At 39.1% G+C, this 18,213-nt stretch overlaps 2 pseudogenes; both read left to right on the forward strand.

Annotated features, from left to right (window-relative positions):
• Positions 1 to 6,767: 6,767 nt before the first annotated feature.
• Positions 6,768 to 7,702, forward strand: LOC129653738 (olfactory receptor 145-like; annotated as a pseudogene).
• Positions 7,703 to 13,575: 5,873 nt separating this feature from the next.
• On the forward strand, positions 13,576 to 14,630 carry LOC129654181 (olfactory receptor 8B3-like; annotated as a pseudogene).
• The last annotated feature ends 3,583 nt before the right edge of the window (positions 14,631 to 18,213 follow it).

Below are 18,213 nucleotides of genomic sequence, written 5' to 3' on the forward strand. Positions count from 1 at the left end.
TGACTCTGCTTTGTCCCAAGATGATAAATGAATTTCCCTCAGTGTGCTTATCATGTTTTTTAGTTATTTTTTAGAAAAACAGCTCAATTGTTCTTTTTGTTGGGACAGAGGAAAACTTTGGGGTTAATATATTGGGGAGCAGATTGGCTCAAATAAGGAAGTTACTTTTTCTGGAAAAAAAAATTAAAGAATTGAATTTAGAAAGTTTGCAACTATCTGTAATTCAGGAACAGTATATGTGAGAAAAAGGAGTCTAAATCATGCAATATGTCAGGACTGAGAGAGACACATGGTCAGAAAATAAGAGGTCCCCCTTGGGAGTGATCATGATACAGTTTCAATCTGAATTTATATCTCACTGAGTATTGTAAATACATTCTGGTGTCCATAAGGCCTTAATAAAATTATAATGCACAATGTCCATACAATGGTAGTGTTTGGAAATGAAGATGGAAAAGTTATAGCCATGTTTCGGGAAGCAGGTAGAGAGCTCTTCAGGAGATAAAATTGTTGTTCAGTGGCTTAAGTCACATCCAAGTCTGTGAGCAGGACTCTAGCCTGCCAGGCACCTCTATCCGTGAGATTTTTCAGGCAAGAATACTGGAGTGGGTAGCCACTTCCTTCTCCAGGGGATCTTCCCAACCTGGGGACTGAACCTTTGTCTCCTGCACTGGAGAAGGAAATGGCAACCCACTCCAGTGTTCTTGCCTGGAGAATCCCAGGGATGGGGGAGCCTGGTGGACTGCCGTCTGTGGGGTCGCAGAGAGTCGGACATGACTGAAGCGACTTAGCAGCAGCAGCTCCTGCATTGATGGGCAGATTCTTTACCATTGAGCCACCTGGGAAGCTCCAGAAGATAAAATAGCTAGGGATAACTGGAACTCAATTTAAGAAAAAGGAATTTAGAACAAAGAATGGTAGATAATGGAAGCCCTTACCCATAGCTTTCTACATTCTGGAAGGCCCTAGATATATTGTGGAGGTCACATAATTTATTTGGATGATAAAAACATAATTTACTCTAATTAAAAGAAAAAATAAACTAAACCCACGGAACTGGAGGACTTGGAAATGACTAAATAGCACCTTCTTGTTGGCTTCCATATGCTATTTCCATTTGGATTTTTAGGTATGAAAACCTTGAACTGCAGTTGGTGTAGCAATGAGAAATTAAATAAATTAAAAAAAAAATATTGGCTGAATGAACCAAGTTGTGACCATGACTTCTGGAAAGGATTCTGAATTATTATCATTTTGGGGATAAAATGCAACTCTAAAAAAAACAACTCTAAAAACCCTCAACTCAATATATCAAGTGAGAATTTAAATATTTTCTAAGATACCTTTGATGATATTCACCATTTGCCACATTCCTAGTCTCCACTCACTATTCAGTTATTTTAAAATTCAGCATGACTGGCTTGTTTGTCTGTTAGTTTTTTGCATGCTGTGATTGTTAAATGCTGTCTCAGTTTAAAAACACCACTCATTCCCCTCCCCTGACCCAATATTAACACAATTTATTTTAACTTCACAAGTTCTAATTATGTGAAATTGTTGATTTTGGCTGCAGCTTTCTGCTTCTTTCCCTTTCTTTTACTTACTCTTTATTTCAAAAAACTTGTTTTCTTTGCTGAAAGAAAAGTATATATAAACAGGTACAAATAATATCCAAGTGGTATTTGGAAATCTGTGGACATCACAGAGGTGTGTCCACTAGATTATATGTTCTATCATAACTTGAGGTGGCAACAAGAGTGGCTGAAACACAGTTACTAATCTTTCATGAACTCAAAATGCAAATAAAATGTGCTTCATTTACAGAAAAAAATTAAGTTTCCTTGAAAGTAATTTGTCTTTGACTAATTGGAAAAAATTAATAAAATAGTTTAAATTGTATTTGTTATAATAAAGAGTGGTGACATTTCTAAAGATATAACTTAGCTGAGAGTTGAGCAATTTGAACACATTTTAGTTAGAAATAAGTACTGCTGCTGCTAAGTCGCTTCAGTCGTGTCCGACTCTGTGCAACCCCACAGATGGCAGCCCAGCAGGCTCCGCCGTCCCTGGGATTCTCCAGGCAAGAACACTGGAGTGGGTTGCCGTTTCCTTCTCCAATGCATGAAAGTGAAAAGTGAAAGTGAAGTCTCTCAGTAAGTGTCCGACTCTTTGTGACCCTATGGACTACAGCCTACCAGGCTCCTCTGTCCATGGGATTTTCCAGGCAAGAGTACTGGAGTGGGTTTTGTACTTCTTTCAAAAGAGGGAAATCAAGTCAGGGTATTTTGTTTGCACAGCATAGTTATTCTTAGTTGTTTTTGCTTCTTTGATATACGTGACTGGAGCCAAAAAGTAACAAGAGAAATTGTTGAAATTATCACAACTGAGAGTCCATCATGTAAACCACGGAATGTGACTGTACTTATGTACTAAATATAGCTGAAAACTCTGGTTTTCTAGTTTTAACAAAAATGGTCCTCTGAATCACAGACCAGAAAGTTCCTAAATTACACACTGAAAAATGGTAGCGATTAACGACCATTAGTTAAAATGGTAAAGCATAAATAGAGTCACAGATGTAGAGAACAAACTTATGGGTACTAAGAAGGGAAGAGGCTTCCCTGTTGGCTCAGACAGGTAAGGAATCATCCTGTAACATGGAAGCCCTGGGTTCGATCCCTGGGTTGGGAAGATCCCCTGGAGAAGGGAATGGCTACCTACTCCAGTATTCTTTCCTGGAGAATCTCCATGGACTAAGGAACCTGGTGGGCTGCAGTTCATAGGGTCCCAGAGAGTCTCTTGGACAGAAAGATCAAGTCACTTAATCCTAAAGGAAATTAACCCTGACTACTCATTGGAAGGACTGATGCTGAAGCTGAAACTCCAATACTTTGGCCACCTGATGCAAAGAATTGAGTCATTGGAAAGGACCCTGATGCTGGGAAAGATTGAGGGCAGGAGGAGAAGGGGATGACAGAGGATAAGATGGTTGGCTGGCATCATCGACTCAATGGATATGAGTTTGAGCAAACTCTGGGAGATAGTGAAGGATAGGGAAGCGTGGTGTGCTGTAGTCCATTCAGTCGCAAACTGTCAGACAAGACTGAGCAACTGAACAACAACAACAACAAAAAAAGAAGAAGGAGAGGAGGTGGGATGAATTAGGACATTGGGACTGACATATAAACACTACTATGTATAATATAGATAACTAATGAGAACCTCCAGTATAGCACAAGAACCTCTATTCAATTCTCTGTAGTGAGCTAACTGGGAAGGAAATAAAAAAAAAAAGATTGGTTATATCATTACATATAACTGATTCACTTTTCTGTACAGCAAGAAACTAACACAGCATTGTAAAGAACAATTATACTGAAATAAAAATTAACTAAAAAATGAAAACTATTAGGCACTGTCTATGTGCTAGACCAGTGATATCCAATTTAAAAATACTTCAAGTACTTTTACATGTGATTTCAATTTTTTTGCTAGCCAAATTAAAAAGGTAAAAGAGAAAGATGTGACATTAATTACAATAATGTTTCATGTAACTCAATATACCCAAGTATTATTACTTCATTGCACAATCAATATAAAAATTAAGACATTTTTACCTTTTATTGTACTAGGCCTTCAAAGCATTCTCAGAATAGCCCAGATCAATGTGACACTAAATTTTTTAATTAAAAGCACTTGATCTCTATTTAGATTTCATTAAATTTACAATTGAAGAAATAGATTCCCATACGTAAATTGTTCCAAACATGCATCTGGGCTATCTCTAGTTGTGGCGAGTGGGGGTTGCTCTCAAGTTGTGGTTCACAAACTCAGTAGTTGCCACACGGACTTCAGTTGTTGTGGCCCAAGGGCTCAGTAGTTGTGGTGAATGGACTTACTTGTACCAGGACATGTGGAATCTTCCTGTATCAGGAATCGTACTCATGTCCCTTGCATTGGCAGGTGGATTCTTTACTACTGGACCACCAGGGAAGTCCAATGGCCATACATTTTCTGTCATTTAAAAAGAAAATATCTTATTTAGTAACTTTTTTCATACTTTTGCAGTTTTATTGAGAAAAAATTGACTGCATACAATTAGTGAAAGTGAAAGCTACTCAGTCATGTTTGACTCATTGCAACCCCAGGGACTATACAGTCCATGGAATTCTCCAGGCCAAAATGCTGGAATGGGTAGCCTTTCCTTTCACCAGGGGATTTTCCCAACCCAGGGATCGAACCCAGGTCTCCCGCATTGCAGGTGGATTCTTTAACAGCTGAGCCACAAGGGAAGCCCAAGAATACTGGAGTGGGTAGCTTATCGCTTCTCCAGAAGATCTTGCTGACCCAGGAATTGAACTGGGGTCTCCTGCATTGCAGGCAGATTCTTTACCAACTCAGCTATCAGGGAAGCCCAGTTTTAGGGAACGTGGTTCACTATGGTGACATAGGAAGATCCTGAGCTCATCTCCCTTCATGAATGCAGTGATTCTACAGCTATATATGAAAGAATCACCTCTGAAAAAGATCTGAAAACTTGCTGAGAACTTTTTTTACCTTGAAAGGTGAGAAAAAGGCCACACTGAGGTAGATAGAACAGGCTGAGATACAGTCTCACTGTAAACTCTACTCTGGTGCAGAAACCAAAAATGGTGAGGGTACACACAAACCTGAGTTTTTTGCACTGTTCAAGTTCTGATATAGAAGAAAATTGTTATTTCAGAACCATTTAAATTATAAGAAAGCTTTCACCTGAAGACCAAGTGTTCATTTGCTCCTTTAATAAGAGTTATTTTCTAGACAGTGTAGAGAATTGGTGGATTAGAAAATCTCAGAGGGAACATTTTTCCTATAAGTGAGTCATTGATAGGCCAGTTAATTGGGATTCCCTGGTAGCCCAGCTGGTAAAGAATCCGAATGCAATGCAGGGGAACCTGATTCCATTCCTGGATCAAGAAGATACCCTGGAGAAAGGATAAGCTACCCACTCCAGTATTCTTGGGCTTCCCTGGTTTCTCAGATTGTAAAGAATCCATCTGCAATGAATGACACATGGGTTCAATCCCTGGGTTGGGAAAATCCCTGGAGGAGGGCATGGCAACCCACTCCAGTATTCTTACCTGGAGAATGCCCATGGACAGAGGAGCTTGGCAGGTTACAGTCCATAGGTTACAGTCACAGGTTACAGTCACAAAGAGTTGGACAAGACTGAGCGAGTAAGCACAGCACCAGTACTGATTTGCTAGGACTCATTTCAGAATCATATTCTCCAGAAATGCAATTGCTCATTGCCCCTACACCCAGCTTCAATATGTCTGGCTTAATGCATGAACGGGGTGAAAGACTCTCTTAACAATTTTCTGAATCTTACATATTCGGTACATAAATTGTTTTTGCATCATTTGTTTTTGTAGGAAAAAAGAGACTAGGGCTTCCTCTTCATTTCTGTAATCTAAATGAACAGAACATGGGAGATTCGGCTCTTCTTGGGTGAATGGACAATCCCTAAGTGAAGGGAAAACTTGAGTAAACTATGGAATCTCTAAGGGACTAAGGACAGATTAAGGTACAGGATGCAAGTGCAATCCCCCCAGGTCCTATTATACATACAGTGTTTCCCTGGGGAAGAGATTGAACAAGCTTCTGCCACTTTTATAACTGAGTGCATTAGAGCATTACACTCACATTAAATCTGTGGCTTACCAAGTGGCAAAAATAATAATAAAGAAGAATGTTTATTTTTCTCTGCTGCTTGAGTGGACTGAAAGTCATAAACAGAAATTATGATCTATATTTTTAAAAGATTTTGAAATCAAATCAGAAAATACATGTGGGCTGCATTCTCTTAGAATCAAAGGAATCAAAGCTTCAGAACCTGAAATTGCCCTACTAAGACCAGAGGGTAAAACCAATGATAAGAAAGCCCTGGGGTTTTCTGGAGAAAGGAAGGTGAGTTTCTGAATTCCATTTATTCATGCCCTTCTTGTTTGAAGTGGAAGTCCAAGGATCTAAGATATGACAATTTATTTCCAATTTAGCACCCTGAGACTCACATAAAACTTAGAAAAATGTCTATTCAAGGCATGGATCAGTGAACACTTAGAGACACTAGGGGCCTAAAAGGATGCATTAGATCAGTCAGTAAGTTCCCTGTCCATGGACGGAAATCTCACTCATCTACAGTTATAGGTTTTACCCCGTAATGTGGGGCAAAGAGTTAACCTCTCATAGACTCTGGCCATTTAGTTTTAGCTAAGAAGCAATTTTCTTTGTTCTCACCCCACCAGGTCTAATCTGCTTTAAAGGCCAGCACCTGATTGCTAGAGTCTCTGCCCATAGTCTTACTGGTGAGGGGAGACTCCAAGTGAAAGGAGAAATGTTGAGATGTGGGAAGAATGAGTCAGTCCTGGTCCAAACCTCTCCTTTATCCACTGTTTTTTTTTTTTTTTTTTTTTTTTTAATCCCAAGCAGTCAAGTCTGCACAGGGCAGTGGTTTCCTTCCTTCTGTAGGCTAAGTTTTGATATTCTTTCCTACTTAGTTTATAAAGACCCAAAAAAGTGAAAATCCCTGTCACTCAGTCTCAGGATAATGGTAAGACAGTTCCATGGGAGAGTAGGTAAGACAATTCCATGAGTCCAGGCTGGGTTACTCTCAGATATCCCCAGCCCAAACAGCACACTTGTGAGAGGAGATATTGTGTGAAAATTGAGTCATTGTTCTCTATGTAACCTTTTTCTTCTGGGCTCACAGATCACCTTAGAGAAGAATGGCTCCTGGAAATGGCTCTTTTGTGACCGAATTCATTCTGTTGGGATTAACCAACCAGCCAGATCTCCAACTTCCTCTATTCTTCCTGTTCTTAGGAATGTACATGGTCACTGTGCTGGGAAATCTGGGATTGATAATGCTAATTGCACTGAATTCACACCTACACACCCCTATGTACTTTTTCCTATTTAATTTGTCTTTCATAGACCTCTGTTATTCTTCTGTATTTACACCCAAGATGCTGATTAACTTCTTACCAAAGAAGAATATTATTTCTTACATGGGGTGCATGACCCAGCTCTACTTCTTCTGTTTTTTTTTGTCATTTCTGAATGCTATGTGCTGACATCAATGTCCTATGACCGCTATGTGGCCATCTGTAAGCCACTCTTATATAATGCTGCCATGTCCCCTAAAGTGTGTTCCAGCCTTATGTTTGGTTCAAACTTGATGGCATTTTCTGGTGCCATGGCTCACACTGGATGCATGCTGAGACTGACCTTCTGTGATGCAAACCCCATCAACCATTATTTCTGTGACATCCTCCCTCTGCTCGAGCTCTCCTGCACAAGTACCTACGTCAGTGAGCTGGAAGTGTTCATTGTGGTAGGCATCAATATCATTGTGCCCAGTCTCACCATCTTTGTCTCTTTTGGTCTCATCCTCACCAACATCCTCCACATCAGCTCCACAGAGGGCAGGTCCAAAGCCTTCAGCACCTGCAGTTCGCACATCATTGCTGTTTCTCTCTTCTTTGGATCAGGGGCATTCATGGATCTCAAACCACCTTCTGCTGTGTCTATGGATGAGGGGAAAATCTCTTCCATCTTTTACACCAATATGATTCCTATGACGAACCCATTAATCTACGGCTTGAGGAACAAAGATGTTAAACTTGCTCTGAGAAAAACTCTGAGTAGGAGACAGTTTTAATTAGAACTGTCTGTGTGCACAAGTAACTTGTACTGTGAGATGTTGAGTTTTTAATTTTAATGGCAACCTTCTTACCATATTTTTATTACCTTTTTTTAAATTTTTTATTTTATTTTTATACTTTACAAAATTGTATTAGTTTTGCCAAATATCAAAATGAATCCGCCACAGATATACATGTGTTCCCCATCCTGAACCCTCCTCCCTCCTCCCTCCCCATACCATCCTTCTGGGTCGTCCCAGTGCACTAGCCCCAAGCATTTATTATCTTTTTTAAACCTAATGTCTTAAAGAAATTTAAGTCCTGTTTGAATAATTTATTTCCATTTTTATATATTTTTCTTAGTGTTTTCAAAGTACATATCATCTCTTTTTCTTGCATAGTAATAACATTAAATAGTGAACATATTATCTTTTTTCATTATCATTTTGGAATTATTTTTCCACTAGGAAAAGATGAATGGCCTCCAAATAATGAATTACATAACATTAGACTGAAACCTTTCACATGGGTTATTTTTAATCTATCAACTTTCAATAAGAAGGATAAATAAGATACTCTGTTTCTACTCTTATCTTTCCATATTTCACTTGGCAATAATATACCTTCTTGAAATACCAGAGATTGATGGTTCTAAGAGTATCAAGGATAATCCCTTTCCCATCTGTAAACCTTTAGTGTTAAGCTTCTCTTAGCAAAGAGTTTTGTTTTTCACCTTTGTAAGTAAAACTGACACATAGCCAGTCATCAAAATACATGTTTTGCATGGGTGGGAAAGTGAAGCCAAGAGCGAATAATGATTTATTTCAAGTCACACAGCTTTAGAAAGAAAAATTGTAGACTAAAGTCTTATCATTTTGACTTCAAGTATATTATTCTTCAGTATACTCTATACACTCCTGATAATGTTATTCTATTTCAGTAGAAACCTTTACCTATGGACTCACTCCTTGTGCAGGACCCTAGATACTATTGAGATCACAGAATTTCTCTATATAAGATGAAAGCTTAAGTTATTTATGATTTAAAATGTTAAACCAACAGGACTAGATGCCTTTTGAACAAGTAAATTATTTCTGGTTTTGTTGGCCTCTGTGCGCTACTTTCATATGGAGTTTTAGGTACAGAAACATCAAATTGCAGCTGGGAGAATAATGCCAATGTGAAAGAAATATTAGGAGAATAAAGCAAGTTATGACATGAATGTTGGATTATTTTTTGAAAGCAAAAATGTGCTACTTTAAAAATCCTCAATATGCTGTATCAGTGACCCTGTAATCATTTTCTAAAATATTTTGAAAATATTAATTACTAAACACTCTTCTTAATCTCCAGTCAGTATTTATGTATTTTGAAATTTGGCAAAGCTGATTTTTGACTTGTTTTTGTTTGAGATGTTCAGCATAACTTAATCCTTGGCTGATATTTTTAGATGACCACTCATATTTCATCTCTCAATTGCAATATGAACATGATTGATTTTTCCTTAACAAGTTCTATTTACATAATATTGTTGATCTTGGTTAGAGTTTTGTTTTTTTGTTTAAACTCATGTTTCCCTCTATAAACTTTTTTTTTTGAATGGAAAGAAATGCATCTAAACAAGTGAAATTAACTGGGTCACTTGGAAACCTATAGAATACAGCTGCATGTACTCTATTATGTATTTTATAAAAATTTGAGTATCCCTAGGAGTGAATTAAGCCTGGCACTAATCTTTCATTTCATGACCCTCAAAATTAGAATGAAATCTGTTCATTTACATAAAAGAACTACTCTTTAAAATGAGTAATTTATATCTTTGGTTAATTTGAAAAAATTATATGTAACTTAAAATACAATTTGTAATAATTTACCTGTAGTAACGTTGTAAAGGAGGCAACTTTGCTGATTGTTCAGCAAATTAATCAGTCGGCAATGGAATTGTTTCAGTTAGCAATGGAACTGTGCATCTCTGTGTTTGGACTTCTTTTGAGTGGAGGGGGAATCAAGCCAGAGTATTTTTTTTTTTTAATTAAATTTAATTAAATTAAATTTTATTTTAAGTTTACAATATTGTATTGGTTTTGCCATATATCAAAATGAATCCACCACAGGTATACATGTGTCCCCATCCTGAACTCTCCTCCCTCCTCCCTCCCCATACCATCCCTCTGGGTCGTCCCAGTGCACCAGCCCCAAGCATCCAGTATCGTGCATCGAACCTGGACTGGCAACTCATTTCATAAATGATATTATACATGTTTCAATGCCATTCTCCCAAATCATCCCACCCTCTCCCTCTCCCACAGAGTCCAAAAGACTGTTCTATACATCAGTGTCTCTTTTGCTGTCTCGTACACAGGGTTATTGTTACCATCTTTCTAAATTCCATATATATGCATTAGAGTATTTTAAATGATCAGTTCAGTTGCTCAGTTGTGTCTGACTCTTTGCGACCCCATGGGCTGCAGCACTCCAGGCTTCCCTGTCCATCACCAACTCCTGGAGCATGTTCAAGCTTATGTGCATCTATTTGGTGATGCCATCCAGCCATCACATCCTCTGTCGTCCCCTTCTCCTCCTGCCTTCAGTCTTTCTCAGCATTAGCATCCTTTCTGATGACTCTTCGCATCAGGTGGCCAAAGTATTGGAGCTTCAGCTTCACCATCAGTCTTCCCAATGAATATTCAAGACTGAGTTCCTTTAGGACTGACTGGTTTGATCTCTTTGTAGTTCTTCCTTTCTTGAGTTATGTGACTGGCACTGACAGGTTTTGAGGGAAGTTACGGTTCTGCTGAAGGTGTTCAATCTTAGAGTCAACCTTATAACCTTGGTTTCTCCTGTGCCCATTAACCAGGACAGAACTTTTTCTAAATTGCTGTGAAATTGGATTCTTTTCCAAAATGTTGTATCATGAATATATATTTTCTTTCCTAATTTAGCTAGCTAGTGATTTCAAATATTATACAATATATTGGGAAGATTCTAAACAAGACATAGATAACTAAGAAGATGTTTCAAAGACGCTTACTTTTAAAATTTCACATGGCATGATTTTAATTTTCATTCATCAGAAATTCAGTGCCTAGTGGTTTCTTCCATCTCCCTTTTAAGTTTTGCCCCACTAAAAACAAACAAATTCTATAATTGTGGCAGCTGCACAAGTCATTATTTTGTTTGTGGATGCCCTCTTTTCTTGGAGCATTTTGAAGGCATATTTTTGAGCATTTGATGCTTTTCTATCAATAAGAAAGTGAACACTCTATTATCATAGAATGATATTCTTCTCCCTCCTTCCACTCAATATAAGTAGTGTGTTTAAAGATAGACTCATGTAGGTTTATTTTTCACACAAAAACATATATATTTCTAAAATGGGTTGAATCTCCCAAGACAATTGAATGGTCTTTGTTAAGTAAACATTCTCCTACTTTCTTTTTTATGTTTTTGAGAAAGTTAAAGTTTTGTACCATATTTAAAGTGTGCAAGATACTAATCAGAATGGTACTTTCAGGCTTCTCATCAAAGTTAACTCTGACTCAATTTCTCTTGAATTTTAACCAAACCTTAATCATAGTTTTGGGAATTATGTTTTTACTACATAGCTTCAATTTTCAAGTGGTTAATGGAGAACCACTGAAAGTTCTTGAACTAGGGAGGGACAGAGGTGTGTTTTCAGACGTTACTCTAGTGGCATTATTCGTGACCAAATAAGAGTGAATATGTGGGAAAATGTGAAAATAATAGTTAGGAGCTACTATAGTTCAACATTACACTAGTTCAGTTTAATCATAAGCCAGAAGTTGTGCGGTGGCTGGGGACAGATGGGTGCAGGTCACTGTGGTTGCAGATATTGTGGTTTAGCACAAGAGAAGTTGTGAATGTATTCTGAAAGCTCTTAGATAAAAATAAAACGAGTTTCAGAAGTATTCATTGAATTCTTTCTGTGTTCTCGGCATTGTTCTGACATTGTTCTTAGTTTCAGGATCCAAATAGTTAACAAGATAGAATAGATGTTTGTCCTTACAGAATATACAGTTTATAGAAAAACATGAATTAAAGAGGAAAAGTCTGATGAGTATTATGAAAGACAATCTACTGAAATTTATGAGAACATGAGTAATAACAGCTGACGTTTATTGACACTCATATGCCAATACTGGCCCAACCATTTTAGTTTCTTTTTCTTTTTCTTTCATTTGATAACACAACAGCTCAATGAAAGAGATGCTATTTTTACATTCCTTATTTTACATAGGAGAACCAAGAGATTCAATAATTTATCCAAAGGGTTATAGTGTGTAAAAGTGGAAGAAGGAAGGTAGGATTCATAGCACTCTCTAACTCCATAACCCATTCTCTTTTCTATGATGAGAAGAATTGATAACTTCACTTACTGAAATGTTAGGCAGCAGGAGAGTCTGGTAGAAATTTCAGGACTATGTTAAAAGTATAAACTATAGAAGGGCTATACTATATTGCAAATTATTTCACAGACATCTCACAAAGAGAAAAACTGAAATTAGTTGCTGTAACATTTGATGTGTTCAGATAAATAAATAAAGAAACCTGGAAGTAGGTCTTTTGTAGAAATAGGTCCATTTAGTACATGTGAATAAAGAGGGAATGAGACAATATAGTAGCTTTCCCCTCAAAGGTGTAGATAATGAGGAGATGCGAATTCACTTTGGATCTTCCTGAGGGATGTACAGTCCCCAGAGTAAAGCAAAAATGAGTGGAAGAGTGAGCCCCTAAGGAACTAAAGACAGATCATGAACCAGGATCCATAATTTCCTTATTCCATATTGTACATATAATCTACACCCTGGGGAGGAGACCAAGCAAGCTTCTAACCTGCTTTTCACCAAGTGCATTACATCATTGCACTCACAGTAAATCTTCTGTGTCTAATCAAGTAGCAAGATGATAATGAAAGGATTATTTTTCTTCTGTTGCTTGAAAACACTGAAAATATCAGAAATCAAGAAGCTTGGAAAGATTTCCAGGGCATAGGTGAATTAATGTCTAGCTCCTCTCCCCTAAAATCAATGGGATCAAGCCTGGAGAACATGAAATGACATTTCCAGAACTAACAGGGTAAAGACATAGGGTAAGGGAGACAGTCCTGCAGTTTTAAGATCAAAATTGGGTGAGTTTCTGAATTTAATTTACAATACTTATTCCTTGTTTGGTGTTTAAAGTTCAGGGACCTATTATATGTCCATTCTTTCTTGTCTTGTGTAGCTGAGATGCAAGTAAACTTCTAGAAATATCTGTTGGAGAGGAATCAGAGAATATTAGAGGGGCTCAAAGGACATATCAGTCAGGAAATTTCCTCTAAGTAGGTTGATCTCTCACTCTTCTTCCTTTATGATTTTTACTCTGTGACAAGGTTGGTAACAATTCTCCTAGACTCAGGTCCCCTCATCTTGGTTTAGAAGCAGTGTTCTTGGTTCCTGCCACATAAGGTGTATCTGCATGATAAGCCAGCGCCAGGTTGCTAGGGTCACTGCCTCCAGTTGTACTGGTGAGGGAAGAGTTCAGGGGAATGAGGGAATGTTGAGAAGAGAGGAGAAGAGTTGCATCCTTGTCCATCCTTCTTTTCCCTGGGTTTTTCCAGAGGGTATATTTGCATATGGCATCTCTTGTCTTCCCTCTTTAGTATGATTGTGATCTCCTTTGCTATATTTGGCTTATAGAAACTCTATATAGGTGAGTCCACATCACTCTGTATCCTGATAATGGAAAAGGCAGACTGTATGGGACCGGGTCAGGATGGTGTCAGGCGTTTGCAGTGTGTATTCTGTTTTGGAGAATGGGGCACTGGATGAGGTGAGTTGTTCTCTAATGGAACTCTTTCTCCTGTATCCACAGATTCCTTTAGAGAAGAATGGCTCCTGGAAATGGGTCTTTCATGACCCAGTTCATTTTGATGGGATTAACAGACCAACCAGATCTCCAACTCCCCTTGTTCTTCCTGTTCCTAGGAATGTACATAGTCACTGTGATGGGGAACCTGGGCTTGATTATCTTAATTTTGCTAAATTCACATCTACACACCCCCATGTACTTTTTCCTTTTTAATTTGTCCTTCATAGTTCTCTGTTACTCTTCTGTGTTTATACCCAAAATACTGATTAACTTCATATCAAAGAAGAATATTATTTCTTACATGGAGTACATGACTCAGCTGTACTTTTTCTGTTTTTTTTTTTTTTTTTGTTGTTGTTGTTGTTATTTCTGAAATCTATGTGCTGACATCAAGGGCCTATGACTGCTATGTGGCCACCTGTAACCCACTTTTGTATACTGTTGTTATGTCCCCTAAAGTGTGTTCCAGCCTTGTGCTTGGTTCCTACTTGATGGCATTATCTGATGTCATGGCTCACACTGGATGCATACTGAGACTGACCTTCTGTGATGCCAACACCATCAACTATTACTTCTGTGACATTCACCCTCTGCTTCAACTCTCCTGCACAAGTACCTATGTCAATAAGCTGGTACTTTTCATTCTGGTGGGCATCAATAACATTGTGCCCAGTCTTACTATCTTTGTCTCTTATGGTCTCGTTTTCTCCAGCATCTTCCACATTAGCTCCACGGAGGGCAGGTCCAAATCCTTCAGTACCTGCTGTTCCCTTCATCATTGCTGTTTCTCTGTCCTTTGGATCATGTGCATTTATGTATCTCAGACCATCTTCTGCTAGATCTCTGGGTAAGCAAAAAGCCTCTTCTCTCTTTTACACCAATGTGGTTGCCTTGATGAACCCCTTAATCTATAGCTTGAGGAATAAAAATGTGAAAGCTGCTCTGAGAAAAAACTCTGAGTGGGAGAGAATTTTGAATAGACTAGGGTATCTGTCTGTGCAGTTGGTCACAGGGGAGAAAGGTTCTGTGTTTAATCATAATAATTTTCTTGACAGTTTTTTTGTTTCTTTTTAACCAGGTAGAAGGAAATCTGAGTCATCTCTCAATTTATTTCCACTCTGTGTAGAGCCAGACTTATCTCTTACCTAATCAGTTGCAGACTTTGTCACCAACTCCCATTTATTAATATTATTTAGAAAAATTTATTACCTCTTGTCTTTTTCTCAATTTGAACATGTTTCTCTTCTGCAAATAGAAAAGTACTCTATACTTGTTGAAATCAGGTGAAATTAGGGTAAAATAGCATCTTTGAGGATGTCTTTGGTATCTCTAATTTTCTTGAAGAGATCTCTAGTCTTTCCCATTCTGTTGTTTTCCTCTATTTCTTTGCATTGATCACTGAGGAAGGCTTTCTTATCCCTCCTTGCTATTCTTTGGAACTCTGCATTCATATGCTTATATCTTTCCTTTTCTTCTTTGCTTTTCCTTTCTCTTCTTTTCACAGCTATTTGTAAGGCCTCCTCAGACAGCCATTTTGCTGTTTTGCATTTCTTTTCCATGGGGATGGTCTTGATCCCTGTCTCCTGTACAATGTCACGAACCTCCGTCCATAGTTCATCACGCACTCTGTCTATCAGATCTAGTTCTTTAAATCTATTTCTCACTTCCACTGTATAATCATAAGGGATTTGATTTAGGTCATACCTGAATGGTCTAGTGGTTTTCCCTACTTTCTTCAATTTCAGTCTGAATTTGGCAATAAGGAGTTCATCATCTGAGCCACAGTCAGCTTCTGGTCTTGTTTTTGCTGACTGTATAGAGCTTCTCCATCTTTGGCTGCAAAGAATATAATCAATCTGATTTCGGTGTTGACCATCTGGTGATGTCCATGTGTAGAGTCTTGTCTTGTGTTGTTGGAAGAGGGTGTTTGCTATGACCAGTGCGTTCTCTTGGCAAAACTCTGTTAGCCTCTGCCCTGCTTCATTCTGTACTCCAAGGCCAAATTTACCTGTTACTCCAGGTGTTTCTTGGCTTCCTACTTCTGCATTCCAGTCCCCTATAATGAAAAGGACATCTTTCTTGGGTGTTAGTTCTAAAAGGTCTTGTAGGTCTTCATAGAACCGTTCAACTTCAGCTTCTTCAGTGTTACTTATTGGGGCATAAACTTGGATTACAGTGATTTGAATGGTTTGCCTTGGAAATGAACAGAGATCATTCTGTCGTTTTTGAGATTTCATCCAAGTACTGCATTTTGGACTCTTTTGTTGACCATGATGACTACTCCATTTCTTCTGAGGGATTCCTGCCCACAGTAGTAGATATAATGGTCATCTGAGTTAAATTCACCCATTCCAGTCCATTTTAGTTCACTGATTCCTAGAATGTCGACATTCACTCTTGCCATCTCCTGTTTGACCACTTCCAATTTGCCTTGATTCCTGGACCTGACATTCCAGGTTCCTATGCAATATTGCTCTTGACAGCATCGGACCTTGCTTCTATCACCAGTCACATCCACAACTGGGTATTGTTTTTGCTTTGGCCACATCCCTTCATTCTTTCTGGGGTTATTTCTCCACTGATCTTCAGTAGCATATTGGCCACCTACTGACCTGGGGAGTTCGTTTTGCCTGTTCATACTGTTCATTTTGCCTGTTCATACTTTTCATGGGGTTCTCAAGGCAAAATACTGAAGTGGTTTGCCATTCCTTTCTCCAGTGGACCACATTCTGTTAGACCTCTCCGCCATGACCTGTCGGTCTTGGGTGGCCCCACACAGCATGGCTTAGTTTCATTGAGTCAGACAAGGCTGTGATCTGTGTGATCAGATTGGCTAGTTTTCTGTGATTATGGTTTCAGTGTGTCTGCCCTCTGATGCCGTCTCACAACAGGTGTCCATCTTACTTGGGTTTATCTTACCTTGGTCGCGGGGTATCTCTTCACGGCTGCTCCAGCAAAGTTCAGCTGCTGCTCCTTACCTTGGACGAGGGGTATCTCCTCAGGGCCGCCCCTGACCTCGGGCATGGGGTAGCTCATCTCAGCCGCCATCCCTGACATCAGGTGTGGGGTAGTTTGTCCCGGCACCACTCCTGACCTCGGGACGTGGAGTAGTTCCTCCCGGCTGCCGCCTCTGACTTCGGGCGAGGGGTAGCTCCTCTCGGCCATGCTTCTGTGTGGTCTGTCTCGGCCACGCTTCTCCATGGTTGTCTCAGCCGCTGCACCTGACCTTGGATGTGGGGTACCTCCTTTCGGCCGCTCCTGCGCCCTCACAGCCTGGCACTTGTGGTCACCGCCCCTGACCTTGGGCGAGGGATAGTTCCTCTCGGCCAAGCTTCTGCTCGGTTAAGCCCAGTCAAAAATAAACATTCAGCCCAAATATAGTAAATGATATGAAAGAAGTTGGCCCTTCAATGGAATTCTTTTCGAGTTTTCCAATTTCTGCCACAAGTATCATTTTCTTACTGGTCCTCATGGTATAGACCTAACAGAAGCAGAAGATATTAAGAAAAAGCGGCAAGAATACACAAAAGAACTGTACAAAAAAGATCTTCATTACCCAGATAATCATGATGGTATGATCACTCACCTAGAGCCAGACATCCTGGAATGTGAAGTCAAGTGGGCCTTAGAAAACATCACTATGAACAAAGCTAGTGGAGGTGATGGAATTGCAGTTGAGCTATTCCAAATCCTGAAAGATGATGCTGTGAAAGTGCTGCACTCAATATGCCAGCAAATTTGGAAAACTCAGCAGTCACAGGACTGGGAAGGGTCAGTTTTCATTCCAATCCCAAAGAAAGGCAATGCCAAAGAATGCTCAAACTACCACACAATTGCACTCATCTCACACATTAGTAAAGAAATGCTCAAAATTCTCCAAGCCAGGCTTTAGCAATACATGAACTCTGAACTTCCAGATGTTTAAGCTGGTTTTAGAAAAGGCAGAGGAACTAGAGATCAAACTGCCAACATCTGCTGGATCATCAAAAGAGCAAGAGAGTTCCAGAAAAACATCTATTTCTGCTTTATTGACTATGCCAAAGCCTTTAATTGTGGTGGATCACAATAAACTGTGGAAAATTCTGAAAGAGATGGGAATACCAGACCACCTGACCTGCCTCTTGAGAAACCTATATGCAGATCAGGAGGCAACAGTTAGAACTGGACATAGAACAACAGACTGGTTCCAAATAGGAAAAGGAGTACATCAAGGCTGTATATTGTCACCCTGCTTGTTTAACTTATATGCAGAGTACAGCATGAGAAACGCTGGGCTGGAAGAAGCACAAGCTGGAATCAAGATTGCTGGGAGAAATATCAATAACCTCAGATATGCAGATGACACCACTCTTATGGCAGAAAGTGAAGAGGAACTAAAGAGCCTCTTGATGAAAGTGAAAGAGGAGAGTGAAAAAGTTGGCTTAAAACTCAACATTCAGAAAACAAAGATCATGGCCTCTGGTCCCATCACTTCATGGGAAATAGATGGGGAAACAGTGTCAGACTTTATTTTTGGGGCTCCAAAATCACTACAGAAGTTGACTGCAGCCATGAAATTAAAGATGCTTACTCCTTGGAAGGAAAGTTATGAGCAACCTAGATAGCATATTAAAAAGCAGAGACATTACTTTGTCAACAAAGGTCCGTCTAGTCAAGA

Source organism: Bubalus kerabau, chromosome 5, assembly GCF_029407905.1.
Source record: "Bubalus kerabau isolate K-KA32 ecotype Philippines breed swamp buffalo chromosome 5, PCC_UOA_SB_1v2, whole genome shotgun sequence".
Classification (NCBI taxonomy): Eukaryota; Metazoa; Chordata; class Mammalia; order Artiodactyla; family Bovidae; genus Bubalus; species Bubalus kerabau.